Genomic DNA, 9550 nt, shown 5'->3' on the forward strand with positions numbered 1-9550 from the left:
AAGACTAGGAAGAAAGGCCTGGCAATCGACTTGAAAATTAGCCAAAGAAAACCTTACGGATAGCAAAACTTATGACCATGAAGATGGTACAGGACCAGGCAACTTTTTCATTCTGTTGAGTCGGAGCCAACTCGATGACAACTAACAAGAACAGCAGCATGAAAAGTCAATGTGAAAATAGTAGACATTTATTAAGTAGCCATGTGCATCCCAGACTCCTCACCTGTGCAGATTTTTTGCCCTGCAAGGGGAGAGTAAAACCAAAGTGATGGTTGAAGCAGGGAATGCGGCAGCCTCCTCTGCTGATCCCCTCCTATAAGGTAATTTGGGGAAAGATTCCAGGAAGTAGGGCTTTTCTCTGGATTGGATGCTGTCAGGAAGCAGGGTGATTCTATGAGTAATGATTTAAAAAAAATTATTTTTGGTGGCAACATACACAACCAAACATTCACAGTTTCTACAGGAACAGGGCATTAGTGGTTACATACTTCACATTGTGTCACCATTCTCACTATCTCTACTCATATTGTTTCATCACCATTAATTTAGACTCTGCCCCTTAAAGTTCTCATCTGTGCTTTAGGTTAACTCTTGTCAGTTTACACTCAGATAATTCTTTACAAGAGTGCTATGCTCGAGGCAAAACTTTTTACTAATCGGGCTAAACTGTTCACTGTAACGATGGCTTCATGGGATAGTGTTGCATCAAGTTTTAAAGATTATTTCCAGGCAGATTTGGGGGATCCTCCAGTCTCAATGGATCCAGTAAGTCTGGTTTCCATCTGAGTTTGAAGTTCTGTGCTTTTCTTCCTTTTGAACAGGACCCATCTATTGGGTCCTATATCAAAAAGAGTAACATAATCTTAACTAGAAGTAGGAAGAGTAGACCAAGACTAAAACTGTAACTAGTAAAGCAGCAGCAGTGGTCATATTGGGCAGGATAGGAGGATGTTTGGTCATTTTTGTGATTTGAACAATGTTCATGCTAGTTCTGTATTCACGCACAATTACAGAAGAGTCTTGTTTTTGTCTTGATCCATCACAGTCAGAGAGTGGATTTTTCTGATGTTTGTGTTCTGTGAAATTATTTATTTTCAACAGGAGAACACAAAGGCCCAACTATGAGCACCCAGCCAGTTCGTAGCAATGCCAAGGTCCTGTGAGTACCCAGCCAGCACATAGCTGTCAGGGCTGTTTTTCTCTTTCTCCCCATCCTTGAAAATCCTGCAGGGTTAAAATGTTTGCTACTGTAAACGTCAGTGTAATTTTCACTTACTGGTATTTCTCTTCTTTTCCCATTGTTACTTTTGTGGTTCCTTTTTTGAGTACTCTTGCCCCCTCTTGGGAACACCCACTTAAAAATATGAAGTACTGCAGGTGTCTATAGCAACAATCCCTAGTTTTAAACAGTGGCCCAGGAGGAATACTTTCTTGGTTATAAAATTTAGAACACTTAATTATTAAAATAACTGAAGTTTGTCAAAACAATTGCACCCAAAGTATGTTGTCCAATTTTCCTACTTTGTCTTTTGCTGCCCATGCTTTTGGTGTCATGCAAGAATCCATTGTTAAAAACTAGGTCCCAAAGCATTACCCCTATGTTTTCTTCTAAGATTTTATGGTTTTCTCACATTTAGGTCCTTAATCCATTTTGAGTTAATTTTTGTGTATATGAGTCCAGCTTCATTCTTATGTGAAAATCCAGTTGTTCCAACACCATTTATTAAAGACTTGGGGAGGGGGTGTTTTAACCTATTTTTCATGGACTGTGCACTGAATGAAAAAAATAGAAATTAGTCAAAAGTGTAAAAAATAAAAACAGATTTTCCTCTGGTGAGGAGGAAAAAAAAATCATTTAAGAGGCAGACTGTAATTATTGTACAGTCCTGCTCTGTCTACCACAGTACAGGGAATCCTTGGGTTACGAACATCTGATTTACGGACAACTCCTAAGAGTGGACTGCCATAAAGCCTATTATATTAAAAATTTGAGTTAAATATGTACAGTGGTTCATAATAATGAATGTACCCACTACTTTGTGATGCTCATGAAAACATTGTGCGGTTTGGAAGAGTTTTTAAAGTGTTCTATATGCATAGAAAGATAAAATACATACTATATACTAAGACAAACATTTGACTAACTGACGCAAAGTAAGAACTGTATGTACCAGTTCTGACTAACCTACAAATTCAGCGTAAAGACAGACTTCGGAACAGATCTTGTTCGTAACCCGGGCACTGCCTGTAATCACATGTGACTATCGACATTTAGTTATAATTGAAAATCAGTTCCTCAGTCACAGTAGCCAAATGTTAAGTTCTCGATAGCCGCGTGTGGCTAGCGGATCCTGTGTTGGGCAGTGCAGCTGTATTCCATCAGACGTGTCCAAGTTCCATTGGGCAGTGCTGGCTGAGTTCGATTTGAATTAACCTACCATAGCAATAGGAGCCCCACTTGGTGGCTAACCTAAAGGTTGGTGGTTCAAACCTACTCAGCAGCTCGACGGGAGAAGGATCTGGTGATCTCCTCCCATAGAAAACCCTGTGAGGCAGTTCTGCTCTGTCACATGGGGTTGCCATGAGTCGGAGGCAATTCAGCTGCACCTAACAGCAACAACAATAGCAATGGATACTGAAAGACTTGCTAAGAAGTTCATTCTTTTGGCCAATTTTTAAATAGAAGATCTCTAGAAGTACTCCTATCTACGATAATTTATCATACGTAGTTTTCAGGCCTTTGTTTAAAAAATCATCTTTCAGCTGTTTTGAGGTTCCGGAATTCTCTTTGATAAAATTTTCTTTAGTGCTGTGGAAACCCCTTTTCAATCCTCATGAAGTCTCTGAATGGCAATACAGATATTCTGAGCGCATACAAAAAACCCTGGTGGTGTAGTGGTTAAGTGCTACGGCTGCTAACCAAAGGGTTGGCAGTTCGAACCTACCAGGCACTCCTTGGAAACTCTAGGGGGCAGTTTTACTCTGTGGAAACCCTGGTGGCGTAGTGGTTAAGTGCTACGGCTGCTAACCAAAGGGTCAGCAGTTCAAATCTACCAGGTGCTCCTTGGAAACTCTATGGGCAGTTCTACTCTGTCCTATAGGGTCGCTATGAGTTGGAATCGACTTGACAGCACTGGGTTTGGCTTTGGTTTTGGTGAGCTCATACACACAGCCCTTTTCTGCACATTCCCCAGGAACAGCACAGTCCTTTATGGTTCTTTCCCAAAGGTTAATGTTACACAGCTGAGGCAACACTTATGGCTGTTTTCCATGGGCTCTGAGGTGCTGACAGATGCTCATTTCCTGATAAAACACCAGGGCCAGACACAGGGCTGATCTGGGGCTGGTTGTATAAGTCACAGAACGTAATGCAGGGGGTACAAGCAGTGAACTGTTCCCTTCAACTCTCAGGAGTTAAGGAATGTCAGGAAGTGTATAACAAGGCACAGGTTACAGAAACAGAAACATTGTGTTTAAGTTCTGCGAGCCACATAACTTCACACTTGCATAGGTGAAATGACAGGGAAGGCGTGAACATAGTATCTCAGCTGAAAATCCCTGGGGGCTACCAGAAGGTTCCTGTTCATGTCAGACAATGTCTGGCTGGTGGGGCACAGGTTGATTAAACCAGGGGTGGCAGTGGGGGAAGTATCAGAAGGGCCAGGGGATAGTTTTGTCAAACAAATCAGCCAGCCTTTGTCCAAGCCGTGCAGGCCAGCATAGGGGTAGGGTGGAGAGGGAGACAGGACTCCTGGTTGCAAAAAAAAGAAGTTTCCCTAGCCCAGACATTCGTCATTTAAAAAAAAAAAAATCTTAAGGACTTCCTTCATTGATATTAAAAAAAAAAAACCAACAACATTGCCTTTGAGTTGATTTCGACTCACATCAACCCAATAGGACAAAGTGAACTGCCCCACAGGGTTTCCAAGGCTGTAATCTTTACCGAAGCAGACTGCCACATCTTTCTTCTGAGGAGCAGCTGATGGGTTTGAACCTCTGACCTTTCGATTAGCAGCTGAGCACTTAACCACAAGATATAAAATATTTCCAGCCCTTAGCAGGCTTTCTTCTGCCCCTCCCACTACCATGAGTAACCTCTATTTTGAAATCAGTCACTGTAGATTAGTTTTATCTGTTTTTGAATTTCATCAAAATGGACTAACACAATATGTACTCGTTTGTACCTAGCTTCCTTCACTTAACTTTATGTCTGTGGAAGTCACCCATGTTGTGGGTTTCCATTCTGTGTAGTATTACATTGTATGCCTCTACCATGATTTATCCATTTTACCGTTGATGGATCTTTGGGTTGTTTTCACTTGGGGGCTATTATGAACAAAGCTGCTGTGAACATTCTTACCCAGGTCTTTTGGTACACATTATCTTAGCACTAATTTCTCTTGAAAATAAACCCAGGAGTGGAATTGGTATGCCATCAGGTAAGTGTATGTTTAGCTTTAGTAGACACCTCCAAACCATTTTCCAAGGTGTTTGTTCTAATTGATGCCCCCAACAGCAACGAATGATATCAGTTGCCCCAGGCCTTTGCCAGCATGTGGGTTGTCAGTCCTTTTGGTTTTAGCCATTCTAAGAGGACCTGTCTAGGTCAGTGGTCTCAACCTTGGCTGCACATGAGAAAACTTTCAAAACTCTTAGTGGTCAGGCTGTGCCCCAGACCAATTAAATTAGAATCTTGGGTTGGGATCCAGGTATCAGCACATTTGAAAGCTCCTTGAGTGCTTCCAATGGGCAGCCAAGACTGAAAGCCACTGTGTTATGTTATCTGGCACTATCCTTAACTTCACCCCAAACTTTTTTTTTTTTTGAGAATCACCGATTTAACATATCCTTAGCAGTGTAAATTAAATGCATTAAGTTCTTTAGGGAATGAAAATGAGGTACATATTCTTATATAACAACTCTGTTTCTGTCAGTGACACATGAGGAAAGCCAGACCCAGAAGGCCCTGGATGCTTATGCCCACCCCTCCTTTTGGAACCTTAGCAAGAAGCTGGCTTAGCAGGTCTGAATTAGCCCTATGGAAAAGCACGCCAATCTCAGCGATCTTGTTATGCCACTTCCCCTAACTGAGCTCTGGAAGCTCCTTCTGTCCACTAAGGCCATTTCCTCAACCAGAAGCTCCCTTTCCAACTCATGTATAAATATAGATGAGGTGGAACAGGCCAGGTGTCTTCTGCTGGAGAACTTTTGTGAGTCCAGCTCATGGTGCAAGTGGGCCTCTCTGGGATAATGATGACAGATCTGAGGATTGCATGTGTGTTGTTGCTTCCCTGCCTATAAGTTACCCAGCAAACATTACCTAACCTACCTTGTTAGTGGTGTGTGTGGCCATGCCTTCTCACGTTATGTCACATCACATTTTTGTTTGAATGCCTGTTTTTAGTTCTTTTGGGTATAGACCTAAGAGTGGAATTGCTGGGACAGATGGTAACTCTACGTTTAACTTTTTGAGGAACTGCCAGACTGTGTTCCACAGTGGCTGCACCAATTTACATTTCCACCAGCAGCGTATGGAGGCTCTGATTGCTCCACATCTTTGTCAACACTTGTTATTGTCTGTCTTTTGCATTCTAGCCATCCCAGTGGGTATGAAGTTGGTATCTCATTGTGGTTTTGATTTGCATTTCTCTGATGACTGATGGTGTTGAGCATCTTTTTATGTATTTATTGGCCATTTGTATATCTTCTTTAGACAATTGTTTTTTCAGATCCTTTGCCCAAAACTTAATTTATTGAAGGATACAGTTTGGGCTCATTGATTCTGGACCAAGACCTCAGTGTTAAGACCAATGAGGCCAAGGAGTGCCCTTCCCTTTTCTTGTTCACTTGTTTTTAAAAACTGTTGGAATATTGCACATAGTATTGGATATGATCTATAATATAATGTAAATAGAATCTAATAGATTTTTGTCTCAAAAGGCTTTAGCTGTAAGATCATTTCTATCACAAGAACAAAGAGAGACACCTTTAAATTTAGTTCGTTGAACTGACAGGGCTCTGTAGGGTGTCAGCAGGAAGAAACTTGATTTTTTCTCCCTATTTCCTTGAAACAAGCTCTGTTGGATCTTTTCCCCCCTCCCCTTGTCTGTTCCTGGACTGGAGTTCGAGACTTGATCAAACTCCATGGCTTTTCCAGTCCATCTCAGGTATAAAGAAACAATTTTATTGTTAGGTTGTTAAAAAAGCCGGTCTAATATAACATCAAAATGTCAACTACTCATCTAATGCAAGGCTGTGACCCTCCCTCTGCTCATGTGTGATCCCTGGTCTAGGGACCGGCAAGGAGAAAGACAAGTGGATCACTTTCTTCTCTCTTTGTGTTCAGTAGAAGGGGTGGGACCCTTGCCTCTACTATTTCTGGTCTCTGCAGGGTCAAGGCAGGAGGAGGAAGGAGTGGTCAGAAGGTCTTATTTGGCTAGTACTGTTGTTACCTGATATTGGAGCCTTCCGTGTCTTAAAGTCCAAATGCTGCCTCTCTTGTTCTTTTTGTGGATCCACTTTTTTTTCCTGGAGACTCCTTTGTGGGGGCTCCTTACTCACCCATTTCCTGGTGCGCATGATACACTGTCTGGTTGACCCCACAGCACCTGCTTCTGGTGGCATGTCTCATACAGCCTTTTTCTGTTGGGTCACCTCACCTGCAGGCAGGCCTCTTGGACAGGATCCCTCCAGGACAACCCAAGGCCAGCCACTGGCTTGATGTGCTCTTGGCCCATGGGAACAAGCCAGCAGTCTGCTTTCCAGCAAGGCTCAGAAGCAGAGGCCGCTCCCTCAGCAGCCCCTCTCTTTGCCGTCACCGGCAGCTCTAGCAGGCTCCTTGCCTATTGAGATTTTTGGGAGAGTCAGACACCATTCCCTGTGCCCTTTCACGACAGGAAACACCTGCCAATGTCTCTGAGTGGTTCTCTCAAAATCCCTGCCCACTTGCGTTGAGTGGAGGAAAGGAAGCTTCAAGGACTCTTATGATTCTCTTCTTGGATCACTCTTGCTTCTTCTTGCTGAAGACAGGTGAGGGGCCATGGGTGGCAAAGCAGTTTGGTACTCACCACTTAGTAAGCCTTGCACAGATAGTCTGGCTTGTCTTTAGAACCAGTGGGCAGTTAATACCGTGCCCAGCTTTGGGGCCATGGAAGAAGCTCTGAGTCAGGAAAAGTCCTTTAACATCCTTTTGTTCCTGTGGTAATTTTTCAGTCATTTCCGTGCCTCTTGTTCTCCTTTTCCACACCATTTGTCTATTTTGCTGGTTTCTCTAGAGTGTGACTTATTTTACCATAGGCTTATGGCCACAGATTAACAGAGAAACGATGAAGGACCAACAAGTCTGGCTTGATCACTTCTTGACGTGTGCCATTAAAAAAAAAAAACAGTTGCCATCGAGTCCATTCCAACTTATGGCTACCCCATGTGTGTCAGAGTAGAACTGTGCTCCATAGATTTTTCAATAGAAGTAGATTGCCAGGCCTTTCTTCCATGGTGCCTCTCAAACCTCCAACCTTTTCAGGAGTTTGTACCACCCAGGGACTCCAGGCAAGCTCTAAATGGCTAAAACCACTTATTTGGGGGTATTTTTTAAAGTAATTGAATGTGTAAAAATTTGAGTTTGGCATCTGCAGCAGGCGTTGAGCTAACAGATCCCAGCCTGCTGTGAAGAGGTAAACAACATGGGGCTGAAATCAGTATACAGAAGCCACCTTTGGCTCATTTATAATAGCCCATTCCTGCAATGGATCCTTTCCCATAGTTCTGCCTCTAGCCCTCCAGTCCATTCTAAGGCTGGAACTCTAGTCTTCAAGGTGTGAGGGGTGGCTGAATTGGAAAGTGCTGGGTGCTGAGAAATAGGAATGCACAAGACTCTGGGGAGGGGAAAAGGAGTGAAGAGGGAGCAGGCGATCCTGAAGACGGTCATCTTTGCTGTTTGCTTGGAGGCAGCCATACACATGTGCATTGGCTGCCACAAGGGGGCGCTGCTAGAACTGCCCCCCAAAAAAACCCCCAAAACCAAACCCATTGCCATGGAGTCGATTCTGACTCATAGCTACCCTATAAGACAGAGTAGAACTGCCCCATAGAGTTTCTAAGGAGCACCTGGTGGATTCCAACTGCTGACCTTTTGGTTGGCAGCTGTAGCACTTAACCACTACACCACCAGGGTAGAGAGGTTATAAAACATGAAAGAGGCTAGTTAGGAAAGTGTCTCTCCTGTTCGTCAGGAGAGCTGCGTGACTGTAGCTTGGACATGTCTTAGAAAAATAAAGGTTTTAAAAAGGACAGTGATAGGAATAGAAAAGGTTATAGAAAAAATTTGTCAGTGTCCAGAAAGATCTGTAGATGTGGGGATGGTGAGGTTCCAGACAGGAAGACTATTTCTCAGGCCTCCGTACCTGCCAAGACTCCAGTACCATTCACCCCCAGGAGCCTGCTGACATCTAGGGGCTATCGGTAGCCTGGGTGGCAGACCAGGGGACATCCTCGACATAAAGGAGTCAATTGGTGGCTGGATTATATGTGATTCTTGTGTGACTTCAGTCACAACCTGCCTAGCACTGAGAGTTGAATACACTCTAGGTGTCCCAAGTCAGTTGGCCCACTGTCACATAGATGCAATTCATCCTAAAGGTGGATAATACTTCTTAAAGTAAATTTTTATTGGAGCATAACAAATATAGAAAAGTAAGTGCATAACCATAAGTGTACAGCTCGATGATTTTCACAAAGTGAACAGGCCCATTCAAAAAGCATCCAGATCAAGAAATAACATCGCCAGCACCCCCAGAAGCCCCCTTTGGGCTCCCTTCAGCACCCACTCGCTCAGAGTAAACACAATCCTGACTTCTACACCATAGGTTAATTTTGCCTGATTTTGAACCTTATATAAAGGGAACCCCACAGTATACTTTCTGGCTTCTTTTGCTTAATGATGTTCTTGAAATTTATCTGTTGTCATGAATAGCATTAGTGTGTTCCTTCTCATTTCTTTATAGTATTTCATTGAAGGAATGTACCACAATTTATCCATTCTACTTCCAATGAAGAGTTGGATTGTTCGATTGGGACTGTTAGAAATAGTGCTGCTATGCATTTCCATTGGAGCCCTGGTGGTGCAGTGGTTAAGAGCTTGGTTGCTAACCAATAGGTCGACGGTTTGATTCCATCAGCTGCTCCTTGGAAACCCTATGGGGCAGTTCTACTCTGAGTGGAATTCACGGATGGTAGTAATGGTTTTGGTCATAAATGATGCATTGATGATTCCAATTTTCTCGTGTGATTTTTTTTGTACCTGGAAAAACCAATTCCAATTGTGTTTTGAGTAACATTGTCAATGAAGTATGTATATAGGCTCTCAAAGAAATTACTGAGCAGGAAAGTATAATTAAGCCTTGCCTACTTACCTTTATTCCAGCACTCTTTACACTCTGAAAAGCAGCTACAGGATGGGGGAAACCATAACAAGCAAACAAACTAACAGAACAACTTAGAAATGGAAAACAACTTATGTTATGGTTCTGTTATGGATTAAATTGTGTCCCCC

This window comes from Elephas maximus, chromosome X (genome assembly GCF_024166365.1).
Source record: "Elephas maximus indicus isolate mEleMax1 chromosome X, mEleMax1 primary haplotype, whole genome shotgun sequence".
Taxonomy (NCBI): Eukaryota; Metazoa; Chordata; class Mammalia; order Proboscidea; family Elephantidae; genus Elephas; species Elephas maximus.